General features: G+C 45.9%; 1 protein-coding gene across 1 annotated transcript in view; it reads left to right on the top strand.

The window, feature by feature from the left end:
• Positions 1-17300, top strand: part of LOC137287022 (M-phase phosphoprotein 8-like) — a 79250-nt gene that overhangs the window by 40769 nt on the left and 21181 nt on the right. The window lies entirely within an intron of this gene.

Below are 17300 nucleotides of genomic sequence, written 5' to 3'. Positions count from 1 at the left end.
TGTTGTTTCACCACATACTTCTTAACCCCCTTAGCCTTCCGGATCTCACTATTGTCGGCTTTCAGTATGGAGTACATCTTAGGTCTCAAACCTATGTACTCGGCTATGGGCGTGCCAGCACACTCGTCCTTCATCTTACCTAGGACCTTTTTATTTACCGTACTGTGTATGACATGGGTCTTAGGGTAGTCGCTGGTGTCGTATAAATCGAGGTGTTTTTTCATGTCCTCGTACACGTCCTCGGTTCGAATTTCTAACAGCAGGGAATCCGTGTCAGTGTACAGCACTTCACACCTGTCACCGTACTGTTTCTTGAGCTCGTTATAGTAAAAGTCGTACATCAGGTGTTTGGATAAATCGAGGATGCTCATCCCCACGTAAACAGGCCGGTTGAATTTTATGTGGCTTTTCTTCATGTGTAGGGCAACCAGGTTGTCTGTGAATATCTTACTACGGTTGAATGCCGGACTGGCTATCAATCTCCTGAGCTTGTCTTCCTCACTCGACCGAACCAGCTTAACGGTCACGCGTTTCCTCAGGTTCTCCATAGTCTTACCAAACACCGAGTTGTTCATGAGCTTGTAGAGATTTTTCTCAAAATCACTGGTGGCTTTTTTTCGTAGGTCTGTGTTCATTCTGATGTAGGGCTCCATCCATGGGCTCTGGTCGAACATGAGCACCCTGTGTATTTTGGTCAGCCTCATACCCAACGACAGGTACAGCTGTAGGTTGCGATAGTGAATGATGTACTTGGTCTTATTCATTAAGTTAGGCACGAGTTTTTCAACGTCTGTCACACGCCCGCCTAACAAGTTATGTTGGTACTCAGACATCCAGTCTGGGTTAACCCTCATACGTTCGGGGGCCAGGGGGTAGCTGTTGTGCGATGTGTGTAATTCCTTGGTATACTCTAAGTCAACCTCGAGGATATAACCTTTGTTCGAATCTGGTGCAACCCCCATAACATCAACGTGGGGTACCCATTCGAATCCCCCTGTAGGTAGATACTGGCTCATGGCCCAGCCGTACAGGTTGTTTGCGTCGAGGTAGAGAATGTGATTGGTTGGCTTGTTAGGATCGTAACCTTTTACGTATTGATTATTTGCTTTCGCGTATCGTTTGGATGCCATGGAAATCCCACCTCGCAAGCCTTTCTCAATGAATAGGTGCATGTTGTAATCTGTGAGCATTTCCAAATTAACTCCGGTCTTTTTAAGCAAGGCGTCCCACGACAGACCTGGGCTGGTGTAATACCATGCGGGGTCGAGTTTATACTGCTTGAAACACGTCCGCCTAAACGTCTCAAACACGTCGGCTAACAGCAGTACATCTGTCCTCAAGTACAGGTCGTGATAATCACCCAGGTTCTTACAACCCAGTTTATTCCATACGTTAGTCGCGTACGAGTAATCATCTCGTGAGACGGACGCCTCATTCAGCTTGCTATAAAAGCAGTCAATAGGGGGTAGTCTGGTCTCGGTGAACTTAACCCAACTATCCATGTACTCATAGGGGTACACACCCTTCCTCATAAGCAGGGGTCTAGTCTCGGCGTCTGTGTATCGATCGGTGATAGGGAAGGTATTGTTGGCCTTGACCAGACTGTCGAGTGACGACAGGAGGAACTGAAACGAGTCAATGAACCTAAGTCCGTTTAAGCTGAAGGAGATGTATCTCTCCATGTTGTTGGGGATGCACGTTATATTACCATCCATTTTCGCGATGGCCTGCATGATCAAGTGTGAGTCGTACCCTCTCAAGTTGTGAAAGACAACGGGGATGTTTATTGTCTTAGGGTTGATTTTAAGCTTGAGGTTGCACGCGCTGTGAGCGGCGCCTCTATACTTACCAGTTATGTGGCAGTGATCTCTCACCGAATCACCGTTAAGTGGTGAGTCACACACGTGACAGTTAGTGCTACTAGCGTGAGCTAGCCTGTCGACTCGGGTCATACGCATGGGAGCGATTCTATACAATGCATTCCTAATAATTTTTTCCTCCTGCAAACACTTTAGAAACCTTTCAGCCGCGTCAGGGCCCCTATACACTACCGGAGCTTTCGTTTCCCCGTCACAACGGACGACAATGTATCCAAACGAACAGGCTTTATGCTCGTGTGTTTTGTGGGTAAAGCTACCGGCAGCACCACTGGGGGAATCCCCACCCACAACCAAGGCTTCGAAGTCGGCGTATATGATATAAGGCACAGACATTTGGTTCTTGTGGTTACCGAATTTTAGGATATTATCACCTTCCTTAGGCATGTCGACTCGTATGGCCGTCTGCCCCACACCTTGACAATCATCCTGGTGGGATTCTAATAAATCAGCTCGGGTGAAGCCATGTAGGCATCGTTCACAGAAGTGTTTTTCCCCATCGTGTTTCGACTGGTCGTGCAACAACCGGCTGAGATGTTTTATCCACGTGTAGTGATACTTGTCACCTCGCTGGATCATGAATATATTGATAACGCGACCCACGGGTCCACCCAATCTGTGTACTATTGTTTTGTTACCTTCGTGCCCAAAGACATTTATAGCCAGATTATTCTGTTTTTCTACTTTAGTGATCTGGGATATGGGGGTGGGTTCATCTATACCATCCCAGTTGAGCCCATCATCCTGAGGATAATTAGAAGGCCTGTTCGGATTAGTGTCAGCTGGAAATAAGGCTGACCTGATAGCTAACCTCAGGCAATCGTTTCCTCTATTCTTAACGTTTACTATGGCATGTTTGTTCCTATAGTAGGGAGGCAAGGCTAGGTATGACCCGCCTCTGAACGGCACGTAGTTAGCTATGTCTAGATAGACATTATCGATTTTATCTACAGCCCACCCGGACCCCAAGTGTGTGTAGCGTTCTAGGTATTCTCGTATCTGCTGAAAACTGGTATCGATTGATGTATCAATGGTCTCTGTATGTGTGGCGACCTCTTGTTGACCTCGGAAGTAAGGCTGAACATACTCAGTGGTACTCCCAACCTGCTTATCGAGCGACATTTTCACTGTGATCTGAAACTTGATACTTCCTAGGTTATTTAGTTCCTGGTTGACCTTATCAGCTATCAGAGGCTTGATATCTGTAATGTTTATGTTTCTATCAACGTGCATGCGCCAACCTCTCAAATAGTTACCTACAGCGCGCTCAGTGCGCACGAACTGTAGGTCAATAGCTCTATTCTGTCGTAATAATTCTACAAGCTGTGGTTTTCTCATACGGGAATACCCGCCTAAACCCAAATCCTGTGCCTCGGCGTTCAGTTGTTTTACAGTGGGACGTGCTACGGGGGCATGTGATAACAATGCTGTTAACCCGGCTCTCCCCAGGTTTGAATAACCCGTATATCCAAGCTGTTTTGCTTGAGCTTTTAATTGTTTTACCGTAGGAGGGGCTTCTAAACCTAGTAATCTCAACAATGCTGACTTCCGCATTCTAGAATACCCGATCACACCTCTCTGTTTTGCGACCCGCTTGAGCTCGCGTACAGTAGACATTGTGTTTACACCTAAGAGAACCAATGTCTAATTGCTTCACAGTAAAGGGAGGTAACCCTTAAGTGGCTATCTTGAGCAGTCGCCTACGTTCTTTTATGTAGCCTTTTTTATTCTCGTAGATGAGTTGATGTCTGACTACGTTCGCTCCGTGAGCTTTACATAGACAGTAGTGTCCTTTAACCCCGATACCACACACAGAACACGTGTAGTTAGGACTTCCCATATGGAAACAACAGAACCCCTGATTCCTGCATTTCCTACCACAGGCCTCGGTCTTCCCCATAAGTATGTATTCGCATCGGTATGGAGCGGGTCTCATGTTTACTTATATAGGTATTTTAATTTAATTGCTTCGCAACCAACGCAGTAGCTGCTATACCCAACACTATGAAGCCCAGTTCACGATTCATTTGTCCCTTGGATGGTGTGTAGTACTGAGCGAGTGTGGGTTTATTGAGCGGTTACAATTGTTTACCAGTTAGTAGATAGTATTCTTTCATTGCTTCATCGACATCGTTGAATGTTTTAATGGCATGGTTTTCACGCTTGAGTTGTTCGTTAATAAAATCGATCCTCTGGAGGCGTTTTTTAACGTACTCGTCCTGTGCTCTTTGTAATTTCTCAGTAGCGAGATCGTGTCGCTTCCTTTCTTCCTGTATTTCAGCCGCGTGATCATCTCGTAGTTTCGAGAAGAGGAAATTACTCCCGGAAAATGCCAGGGCATTCACTAACGCCCCACCGACCATCATAGCTATCGTGGCCATCCCTATATTTATTTCATTATATTATCAGGTATTATTCCTTGTTTTACTAGGATGTCTTTTGTGGCCATCGCCATACCAAGGTTCATTATGAGCATACCCATATCCTGCAGGTTGAAATCTAGCTTGATAGTTGGTTGTTTAAGCACCATTTTAGTCAACCGAGCGTACCCTACGGCTAGACTGGCTACCACTGTGGCGTGGTATGCGTCGTTGACGAACGTTTTCCCCTCAGACATTATGTATATGATATAAAATATTAAAATTATAACATGATATGCGGGTCAATAGTGGGGGATACCCCCACACCCCCACTGTTGGGGGTTACCTCACTGTTGGGTGGTGGCTCACTGTGGGAGGGTACCCCCACGTATAACCATGTTATAACCACGGCAGCAGTTACGCCTACAGCCAACAACAGTCGGGTTGGGTTGGTCACTTTATGTTGGTTACACCACCGTTTTTTACCGGCAGCTACTCTCTTAGGATTCTTCTGCCTGGTTACTGTGGGGGTCACTTCCCTCACTGGTTCCTGTGATGGGGTCTCCTCCACTGTTGGGGGTACCTCCACTGGTTCCTGTGCAGCATCCATCTATACTATAATTATTATTCTTTCTCTCAAACTGACAATGTTTTGCCGTGATAATCGCCGCCGTCACTGGAGCCAACAACATACCATATTTGTGGTACAGCCCGCAGCTGATAGAGCTCACGGCGTGTTCGATAAAAGGGTCTTTCTCGAGGTGCTCCCACAGGTAAAGTCGGCGCTCTGGTGGAATGGGAAGGAAATGTGACACAATACCGGTGTATATCTGGGTCATAGCCGATCCTATTGTCTTTGTCATTTCTGCTCCGAGCCGGGACTCGTATCTAGCGTACAGCTTATCGATTTCTTCGGCTGACATTTTGTGAATTTTATCCGGAGTGTAGTCTCCAAAGTAATGTTTGGCTTTACCCCCAACAGCCAACGCCACCAGTTTCTCTCGCTTTGGGGAATCCCCCACAGTGGGGCCTGCCGGCGGCGTTGGGGAGACCCCCAACTGTTCGAGCAATTCCTCACACTCCATCTTATAATATAACAAGTAAGATTTAGTTTTAACTATATAATACCCGATGCAGACAAAACACAGAGAAATGAAGGTTAAGTTGCACACGACAAATACTTCAAATATCATAGCTATATGCTTAGCTTTGCTTAGCTTTGCTTAGCTTTGCTTAGCTTTAGCATACTATATATGCTACTGGTTGGTCGGTCTTGAGCACGAGCTTAGCGTGTTTAGTTTCAGCGAGCTGTTTCTTCACCCGTTCCCGTTCTAATTTGCTCATCACATCGTTCTCTCTCAAACACTCCTCGAACGAATCCCTGTCCTTGCAGTGAAATAAGGCCACCCATCGCGTCTGCTCCCTGAGGTCTTTCAACACCTAGTTGAACTTCTGCGTTAGCACCCAGACGCTGTGATTTGCATGCCGGCCGGAGAAGGCCAGGTACGATAGCATGTCTCTCTTTTTTGTTATCTCGCGATTAGCGCTGCAGTCGTCCAGTATGAACAGCGTCGGTTCCCTTTAAATTTCTCGTGAAGAGCTTTCAACCAGTCCTGCAGGCGTGTTCCAGGGTCGATTTTGTGTACGTCCGGGTCCGTCATCACCCAAGGTCGCGCGTACGTTTTATTCATGCTCAGAGTAGGGCACATGATAACGATGTTATCGAACACATCCTTGTAGTAACCCTCCAACATATCCAACACGAAAACGGTCTTCCCACAGCCAGTCTGCCCGCACACTATGGCGCAGTGTGGGTCAGTGGGTAGTTGTGGGTACCCCCCATCAGTAGATGGCTTGCACGAATCTCCCATTGTCTATATTAAGTTGCGCGTCCATAATAACGTACAGATATAATTTCAACTTACCAGCGGTTTGAGCCTTCTTAGTAATCTGGATGGTTATCCCTTCGCTACCGTTATCTATACGGCGCCCGCTACCGTGCAGTTTATCATCATCCGTGGATCGCATGTCCAACCATAGTGCGTACTTGGTGGTCAGGTATTCACCGATCTGCACGGAGCCGAGGTCCAGGTCCTTTGTTATGTAGTCCCCCACTGGTAGCTTTTTTATCTCATCCCACTGCTGGTGTGGTCTCATACCATGACTGAACAGCTGGTTGGGCACGCCCTCGATAGTCACTTCCACCTTTTCAATCTCGGGGTTGAAAAACTTCTCGCTGTCCCTCCGGAATGGATCGTAATCCTCCACGGGGACGACCAGGATACCTTTCATCGATCGCGCCGGCACGTTCAGGTTGATATTCCACACAGTGTCGCTCTTATCTCGCACGACTGACCTATGCCTCAGTACGCAATCATACAGGATAGCCATCTTCCCAGAGTACTGGCTTCGAACCTGCCTGGCCAGCTCCGGGCTAGTGACCATGTCGAACTCCAGAGAGATGTTGTCTATGGCATAACTGGCCTCATCACCGTTCGGCGTACGCACTACTTTGCTATAATCGTTAAACGTGAGCTCGTATTCGAGCCTATCACCCAGCGCGGCCTGGTAAAACGGCGCGTGTCCCGTGAGCAACTCGAAGTCGAGCGGCACGCAGAATCGATTCCCGTATGCTCGAGCGATGGCCTTTTCACCGTCCGATAGCTTGTCTTGCTGGTCTGGCGTGAAGACATACCCTATGCGCGCCCGGGTTGATTTGCTGATACCCTGGTACACATCATTGACTCGTTCTCCCTCGCTTTTCCAGAGATCCTTGTAGCAGTGAAACACGTCGCTGTCGTCGATGCTCAGCACCTCGTTACCGCTGATCTTGACGGTCGTTTTCTTAATGATAGCTCGACCCACGTTCCGCACTAGCTCGCGTTTGTCGTTGTCGGAGATCAACGTGATATTGAACGCCAGTCGAACAGTGCCTGGTACAATGAGGTCATTCTCACCAAGGTTTGGAAATCTAACCAGCAGAGTTTGATTCTGGTCTATCTTGCTGGGATTGTTGGTGATGGTCACCGACTGTCGCACGGCTCTGGCTCCTAATGGCTCTCTCAATCTTCTGAAAGGATCTAATTTTCTACCGTACATTGTTATATAAAAGAAATATATTTTTAATACTAATGGATGAAGATATAGATATGACGGAGATGCCGGGCGCTAGTGCCCAGGCATTCGATGATGAGCAGGAGACCTCATTTACTAGTTCACCATTGAACCAAGAACTCTTGGAAACAACGGTAAATGATTATTACGAAAGTTTAAGAAGAGATAAAAACTACGTTGAACCACAGGGTCGATACCATAAGAATTTTTTTATTGATACAAAGGGTGTTCTACGCCTTAAGTCTGACCCAGGGGTTGACCTCTTTAACAAGAGCAATAAAAAACCACTGGCCTTGTCAACTCTAGCCAGCCGCCATGGTGTCGAATTTATCCGTAAAAATCTAAACATGAATGATTACGGTGGTGCAATACCTAAGGCCGTTAAAGAAGATCTACAAGCTACCAGATCCCACCTCACCATTAGAGATGAAATGACACCACAGCGTGCTACAGAAGCCTCGGACAGCATAGAAAAACTGTTGAGCACCTACTGGGACAAACCGTTACCGGGGTTTGACTTTCCGGTAAGGGAACTGCGCGGCTTAGACGAAGCCGTGAAACGCGTGCGTGGAGAACTCGTGAACAACATGGGGAAACTGAACGAAATCGACGAGCACATCGCTAGGGAAAAAAACAAACTCAACGAAACTGAAAACGATGATATGAAGCGTCGTATCAATGAACGACTACGCGATTTAGAAGACGAGAGACGTACACGATTGGAATCCGCTTCCTCGAATCGTGAACAGCTTCGATCCCAGATCAGTCGTATTCGGGAAACAATCGATAGAATACTGAATGAGGATACAACTTTAGCCAACAGGATTCGGATATTGTTCCGGGAGCAAGGGATCACCATCGTCAGCATTCTAACTGCATTGGGTTTCATCATATCAACCCTGGTGGTGTCACTAACAGGGGGAACCCCCACACCTGCCGGCGGGGGAACTCCCACTCCCACAGGCGGTGGTGTTAAAGACTGGATAAAAAAACTCGGGGAAGGCCTAGCTAAACTGGCTGGTAAAGCCGCCGAAGCCCTTCCCGGCATCCTGGGTAGCATCGTCTCGTGGTTGTTGAGCGCTCTGTCTAAAACTGCCATGTGGCTCAGTCAAAACCTGTGGGCAGCCATCGTCGCCGTGGCGGGTCTGGTGTACGTAGCGGCTAAGAAATCTTTAACCAAATAAGTCCCAAAGTTACCCCACCAACCACTAGGGCCGTTTTATTATCAATATGCTGCTGATAGGGGGGTACCCCCACATGCATATGGGGGTGTGTGGGGGGCATATGAACTTTAGACTCCGGGGGTGGCGCCACTATACCCTTTTCATGTGGTGGGATGTGTGGGATATAGGGGGTGTTAATATCGGGGTTGATACCCAACTTTTGGTCCGCCGTGGCTATGACTATTTTGTTGTTATAACCCACCACTTTTTTTATTCTCAGTTGCATATCACTCGGAGCCATGTACAACCCCACGCCGAACACGTAATTGACTTTCGATCTGGCGTATTCTAACACGTTTTGGTAACGGTCGATGGCCCGCGGGAGATCAACTGGAGAATTGATAGCATCCTCAACGTTGGAAACGAATTGTGTCTGAGCGTCGTAAGCAGTTCCCTTACCGAGGATGTTGGAACGCGTCATCGACTGCGCACCCAACAGCGCCCACACGTACGTTCGAATCGAGTCGTTCAAGCGTATTGTACCAGCACGAGTGAATTCTTTCGATGTTTTTGAGATCATCTTAGTCCAGGCTGTGGCTGCATCAGGACTGGTTTGCTTTATACAGCTGACATGGATCTTTTCATTCGTTGTGGGGCCTGTAAATGTATGCCGGTTTGGGTTGTATGAACCATCTTTAGAACCGGCATAATATGTTCCGGACCTGTAGAAGTACACGAGAACTATACCGAGACCATGGTTCACACCAGGAAGGCGAAAGTCTTTATTCGTTGGAATCTCAAACTCCCCACAAACACGTTCATAAGCGCGCCTATCATAGGGGTTATTCGTCATACTCCACGCTTTATCTTGGGGAAGAGGAGCACTTATTTCCTTCAATATTCGTCTCGTTTGATAATAAATATGAAACAAAATAACCGCCTTACTCAGTTCGTCTATACCGTAGTCTGGTGTCACACCCGACCCTGTCGTCGCACACCACACAGCAAAGTTGAGTTGGTTCTGCCAAAACTGCATTGGGTTTTGATTCCAGTTTACCACCGCCTGCGCGTTATTAACGGACACGACATATTTTTCAAAGATATTAATAAAGGTTGTTTTAAACCCCGTACCATCTGCATTCACCACGATTTTCAAGTGTGCTAAATCCATATTATAATATATAATTCATATATTATAATATGTACATAACACTTCCAGGGATAACGAGCGGTGAGGCCGTTCAGCTGACGCACGCGATCGATAACACGTCAGGTCAACTCGAAGTCGCACTCTGCGATATCACCTACCTACCGCAATGGACTAACATCAACGCCAGCAACAATAAGCTGTTCGTCAGTGGAACTCGCAGTCAGATAACTGACGGCTACTGCAGCGTGTGCTCTCTAAACGACGAGGTCTTCAAACCCCTGGGAGCCGAACTCAAGATGAACGACTCAAACGGTACAGTGGTGTTAATCAACAACGGAAGAAACCCCTTGAGGCTCGGCCGACCATTAGCGAGGATACTCGGTATGTCTCCTGACGAGATAAAACCAACAACAACCGTCACAGGCACGAAGGTACCCGACCTAGTACCGTACCGAGAGCTGTACATTCATCTCGATCAGGTGAGCACAACGTACAACATTCAAGGAGGTCACCCTTCCACTATACTGAGAGCAGTGCCGGTGAAAACTGAGAAATACAACGACGGTAGAACCGAGTCGTTTTCACCACGGCAGTATAAGAGATTAACCCAGGGCAACATACCTGAGCTGACAATATCGGTGTTAGATATAAATCATAATCCTGTAAATATAGGATACCTCAGCTTAACGCTTCATGTAAAATGACCAGCGCACAAGGGCCCGGAGTGAAAAAATGCGTCAATATCGGGATCTCCGACCTCGGAGACACACGCGGTTTCGACGCTCCCGGAGTAGATGGTAAATCGTATGCCTTGCAACTGAAAAACAACATTTACAAACGCGTTGAAATCCCCTCCGGTGGAACCCTAAGTGATATGATAGATACCACAAGAGCAACAGTCAACACTAAGTACGCCCTTGTCAACACCGGTGATAATAATTGGATAATATACCCATCGTTCGGTGGTAAACTGTTCGACTTAGACGATGTTGAGAGCACTACCGTCGTCCAAAACAAACCATATATGCTCGTCTTCACCGAAGATGACAAGTGGGTGTTGTTACCCGATAACGACGACTGGTTTCTCAATATTAAACTCGTCTCCCCTTACGTGTTCACGGATAACAAAGACAACCACCTAAACAAAGTCGTGAACAATGGAACCCTGCTCGTGGCTTACGTCCCAACTCAGAGACGTAGCATAGTCGTCAGCCCAGTCAACACTATAGCAGCCCACATGCTATCGAGTAAACCAGCCATACAAAACGTGAAATTGCAGTTGGTGTCTGAATTCGAAGGCGTGGTTAAGATACTAGAGAGTCTACCGGCAAACTCAACACTGATCATCAAAGTCTACCTAGGGGAACCATCGGGGAATGATGTCGAGATCTTGAAGGGGATCAAACTCGGGTGGGTGAAACGACACCAGTATCAAGTTTGCAACGTTTACGTGCGGGTGGGTGTTGGAGCCGACACCAGTCTGCAGGGGGTCAACGTGATCGTGGAAAACAAGATATCACTAATCAATATCTTCCTGCCTGACAACATACACTTCATGGGTATGAAGTTCACCCCTGAATTATTATCAGAAAACCAGTTGGAAATTATATCGTAATAGTATAATAATGACCAGTCATCATCCCAACACTACGCTTAACGACCTAGGAGATACGGAGGGATTCGATCAGCCTGGTGAGGAAGATGAATTATACATCCTGCACTTCAAAGACAACGTGTACAGACTGGTGTCGTTATCAGATTTAAAAGAGCCCAAATGGCTGATCAACTTAACACCCACCTCACCTTATATCACATCAAAAAAATTCGGGTATATCTCTAAGATTAGGAACAACGGTATCTGGCCCGGGGATTTCATTCCGGAGAATCACTTAGGATCTCCGACATTTTTGTATAACGAAACATATGGGTTAAGTTCTGGAGTAGATAATAAATTAACATTTAGCAGTAATCTTTTACCCCAGGTGTCTCTTGATAGAATATCCTACCCCTACACACTCATCATAGAAGTCGTCTTTACGTATTTTGACAAGGTAAACTCCTCGAAAGGACGTCAAATTTTACCCGGGTTGGTAATACACTGGTATACCGAACACTTAGACCAACACTGTCGTATTGTTATACAACGGGATTCCCCTACGGGTTCTATAAACCGCTTAATAAGCCTCAGTGGGGTTTTTATTACAACAGAAAAGTCTATTAGCCTCTCACCTATTATCATTAGTTATGATCTATCCCTTATAGGCTTCAAATACATTGATAGACTATTAACTGAAACCCAATTAAAATATCTTTCAAAATATATATTATAGGATGGGTCTGTACCCAGTCGTAGAGGAAGTAGCGAAGACGCTGGAAACCGTAGATGGGTTCCGCTTGAGACAGTTATGTGATGTGAAACGTCAACTAGAACAAGACCGTGACACGCGGAAAGCACTATGTAAAAAGTACCATAGAGCTTTCAATATCGTGGACGGGGCAGACACTACCCTTATGGCAACCAGCATGGGACTAGGGGCGGCAGGCGTTGGGTTGTTGGCTACCATCGTGGCTGCACCTATAGTGCTAGGTATTGAAATAACGGCAGGGGTGGCAGGGTTGGCAGGATTGGCGCTTAAGTTAGTATCACGCAGACTTAATCGTAAGGCATTGAAACACGACGAGATCAGGGTTCTGGCCGAAGCAAAGCTGAACACAGTGAGTGAGCGTATTTCCACGGCACTCTCTGACAGTAAGATCTCAGAAGAGGAGTTTCGTTCAATCCTCTCTGAACTCAAAAAATATAACGGAATGAAACAAGATATTCGATCCAAGTCTCGTAAGTCTGCTATCAGCGAGGACGAGAAAAAAAAGTACATAGAACAGGGGATACAAAAAGCCCAGCAAGCCTTTATTATGAACACCAAAGAGATCGTAGGCGGTTCACGTTAAACTGTTTCATCGATATAAACATAACATAGGCACAGACGTTAAGTAGTAGGGGAACACGAGGGCGATAGCCGTAAGCGGGCCACCGATCCTATATGGTCAGTCAAAACTTACAACATAGATAAAGTGGATATGAAAGCCGACGAACCTAACTTGTACTACTTGAGGGATGGGCCGGGTAGGGGGTTTGTAAGAGAAGAATTATTGATCGTACCGTACGGCACAGTGTTACCTCCAACACACGTTAAGTAGTAGGGGTAATAGTAGCAAGAGCTAATGGCCCAACCAAAGCCTTATTTAGTAAATAAGGCTTTGTAGAGACATTTCTTGAAAGTGTTTTAGAACTGTCATTCCCTATACTACTGAAACTAGTGATATGTAGGTTCAGAGCTGGAAATTCTGACTGGTGACAAACAAGTCTAAGTTAGGATGACCGAGATGGTGACAAACAGTAGCAAACACCTCTGGATATAGCATCCACTCTGCGGACCCTTTTCTGTGCGGAATTGAAAGGTTATCGCAGGAATGTTCCTGCAACCCAGAATGTGCTGGATGTGATGATGAACTTCATGTCCAGATGATTGGCAAGATGAAAAAATCGAAAAGGAGGGATGGAGGGTGACTCGTTCCCTGGTTGTGCAGACACCAGACCACTGTGGAATTTGTTGATATGACAAGTTCAGTATACTGAAGAGACACTTGCCAGGGAGACTGTGCCAGAATCACTGCTTCCAACTCCAAATGGATGATATGCCAAAGGCTTATATCCGTGGACCACCACCTTGAGATAACCTCTCCCTCGAGATGGGCTCTCCCACCCTGGAGAGATGCGTCTACATATAGACAATGAGTGGGACCTAAGACCTAAGACATTCGACTCTATCATCCACCAACAAAGATAACCCTTGAGGCGGGATGGTAGGGTGATGGACACCGACTGATCCTGTCTCCTGATGAACAGGGCCAGAAAAATCTGGATCGGCACAATTGAAGACGACCCTGGTTGTCAAATTCTGTGCTGAAGTCAACAACCCCAGCAATACTTGCCACTGACGAAGAGTACCAGGTTGATGAAGCGCTGGATGAAGATGCTGCTGAATCTTTAGCCAGTGGTCACTTGGAACTGAAACAAGATTCAGATGTGTCTGAAACAAACCCCCTATGAACTGTAGCATGTGAGATAGAGTGAGCTCCAACTTCTGTTTGTTGACAATTCATCCCAGCTGATGAAGCAGGTACCTTCTGAAATCCCTGTGAGGGATAAGAGTTGCCAGACCCTGCTGGTTGAGTGGACAGTCGTCGATGTAGGAGTCAAATTGAATATGCCTCAGGTGTAGATAAACTGCTGTGGGCTTGGTTATTCATGTGAAAAGTCACAGGACTAAAGGAATTCCAAGTGGGAGTACTTCCCAATGGTAATGGATACCATTGATATGAACCCGAGGAAATGACTGTCTCTGGGGTAGATTGGCACATGCAGACACGCGTCCTTCAGATCTAGCCTGATCAGGTCTGGTCGTGAGCATTGATTTTGGTCCTGAGCAGATGCAGCGTTGTCATTTGAAAGTGAGACGGGAGTTCGAGGTAATGTTTGTTGAACAGAGATAAATTGTGGATCATTTTGAACTTGTCAGAGTCCTTTTTGGGAATTAGAAACATTGGGGAGGAAAACCCAGGTGTCAACAATGACTCTTATACTATTTCTATGGCTTTCTTGTGTAACAGAATGGTTATATTGTCTCACAATTTTGCTGTTGATTGGAGGGATGAACCTTCATATTAGGTGAGACTGTTAATGGTGGATTGTCTATCACTGACAGTTGATAACCATGATGTAGGATGTTGATGACAAACTGGTCTCCTAATATTTGCCAGTTCTTCCATTATCGACAATATCTTTTCCCACCTACTTGAGTGTCTGTGACCAGAACGACAAGGGCTGGGATTTCCCAGACAGTGTGGTGCAACATTTCATTGTTAACCCCTCTGGGACATCCCTCTGCCAGAACCCCTGTCCCACCGAGGTTTATAGTTTCCAGTGTGTTTACCACTCTTGTGACCTCTACCCCGAAAGGGTTGACTAGACTGGGACTGCAGGGAGGAACACCTAGGTTGATAATTCGCTGTCCTAGAAACCTAAAGTGCTGAGTTTTTGGGACACTTGTTTCAAGGCTTCCAGAGCTGGCTCATCATGAGCATAAGCCAATACCCATTAATGAGTATTGGACACTTCACCATTAAATAGGGAGGTAGCTGACCAAGCATGACATTGTAACTGCCGTCTGAGTCCCAATCCAATAGCGCCAAGTACTCCAAACTTTGTGTAGCTGTGAACTAAAGCCACCTTCAGATGGTTGCTCATGCGTTCAATTTATTGACTGTTGAAAAGTCATCATAATTTGTAAGTGATCAGTGCAATTCGGATTGTTTTCCAACAAGTCCTGCACAATCACCCTTGAAGCAGAAGCTAGTGCCTATAGAGGTTCATGAAAACGTTGAATTTCCATTTCAACAAAGACTAAACAAGTGCCCAGCATACGCAGCATCACAGGCTTGGAAGAGCCGGTTATACAGTGTAAGGCCTCCTCAAGTATGTGAGATAAATCTGCAACCTCCAAAGCATAGACAGGAAATTCATCCTGTCTAGAGCGTGGCGCTTTAATGCAAGGTGTAAGGGATAACAGAGCAAAATCCCCTTCCAATGCTGATATCAACTCTTTGATCAAAGAATCCAGTGGAATCGAAGATGGGTTCCACCAAAATCTTGCTTATCAATCCCTGGACCCTATAATAAAAGCACCCTCCGAAGTATCTGACTGATAGTTTTAAGATCTACAGACAGGCGAACAACTCTCTGCTTGGCGGATGCTCTGCTATAACGTGAACTGTGTCCAGGTGAAGCTGAGTCACGATGCGAAGAACCCTTAGTAGAGGCGCCACCTGTCAAGGTAGAAGGAGCCTCAACGGATGATGTCAAAGGCGCAGCATACATCGGTGGGATGGACACGGTGATAGTATTAATGATGCGGTAGGCAAAGGCAGCACCAGATGAGTCATTGGTAAAGGCTCCCCATGTGTTGGAGGCACTGCAAACGCTGACTGGCCTGTGAGGTAAGGACATTCCGACTGTGGAGTAAAAGGAGGGACCCCTGAAGGCGCCATAATCTGTTGAAACATAGACTGCAGAAAAGACTGCATCCAAGCTGGACGCATGTGTCAGTAGCGAGGCAGCCAGGCACCACAGGCGCTGAAGTTGTAACCCCAGGTGCCACTGGAGGTGTCAGTTAACTAGCAGCCATACAGAGCGGAGGCGCCACCGATGCGGCAGGCATTATAGTCATTATAGGACATATTAACCAAAGAGCCATGCATATCTGTAGTCGCTGGGTAAGTAACCAAGATTTGGGAGACAGACATTTTATGTCTGGAAGCATGTTGAGTAAGCAGCTTCTTAGTAGAGTTGTGACGATTAATCGATACGCAAGTTATAACGATTCAAGAGCTACACGATACGATACATCGATACGATTGTCATGTATCGATTCAGCATGATACTTAGATACTTAGCAGTCTACGAAACACCATCTCCCTTTCTATTTAGATTTTTGTGGAAAATATTGCCATGGACATGCTCCGACTGAGATAATTTTCACAAATTTATTTTGTTATCTGTGCAAAAAAGCCAGTTGTGCCAATGTTTATCCCTGCTGTTCCATTTTTTGGGAAAACACTACTTTACTGACACATGCTAAACATTTTTAATAAAATGTCTTTCATGATGATGTGTTTTATTTTTCTTGGGAGAAGAACACCTTCCCTGAAATGATAACATTACAGCACATTATTTCCAGTACTTTTATTTTTCTGTATACAAGGACAAAATATTGTGATAATATCGTATCGTATGTATCGCACTACCAGTATCATGATACATATCGTATCGTGGCATGGGCGTATCGTCACAACTCTACTTCTTAGATACACTCAAGTACTTCTTAAAAGCTGTAGGAGAAAGACCAAGTCGAAAGTCACACTTGGAAGTCAGATAACACATTCACGTGCAGTTCAAACACCTCAGATGGGGGTCCTTACTCGACTTTCTACTGTTGCAAGCATCACAACATGGCATAAATCTGCAACATAAGCATAAAACCAGTCCTATAATATAAGAAGCACACAGAAGATAAAAAGAGAAAACTGATTTCCTGTGTACCAAACATGTGGTTAAAGGAAAACAATATGCTACGAAAAATATACTGAACAAATCTGCCCAATAAGAGCAAAAAGTGTAGATAACATAGAACAGAAGACCGCTGGCATCAATATCATGGATTGGCCCTCAAGATCTCCCAACCTCATCCCCCATAGAGCATGTGTGGGATGTGTTAGGCAGGCAGCTCCGTCAAGTAAGGAACCCCCCACAGAACTTGCATGAGCTTGGTGCCATGCTGGTACAAATATGGCGGTGCATTCCCCTAGACGCATCATCCAATCCATGAGGAGACATTGTATCACAGTTGTGAATGCTCATGGAGGACACACCCGATATTGACATGATTTCCTTAAGTTCTGACTCATAGTTTTTGATCAAGGACATTGTAGTCGTATTTCCAGTGGAACCGATTCCATGACAAACATGATCTGTATGCTATAGTATCTTTAATGACAAGAGAATTGAATAGAATCCTTA

The sequence above is a fragment of the Haliotis asinina genome, chromosome 6, assembly GCF_037392515.1.
Source record: "Haliotis asinina isolate JCU_RB_2024 chromosome 6, JCU_Hal_asi_v2, whole genome shotgun sequence".
Taxonomy (NCBI): domain Eukaryota; kingdom Metazoa; phylum Mollusca; class Gastropoda; order Lepetellida; family Haliotidae; genus Haliotis; species Haliotis asinina.
This window is presented reverse-complemented; position numbering and strand designations above follow the sequence as displayed.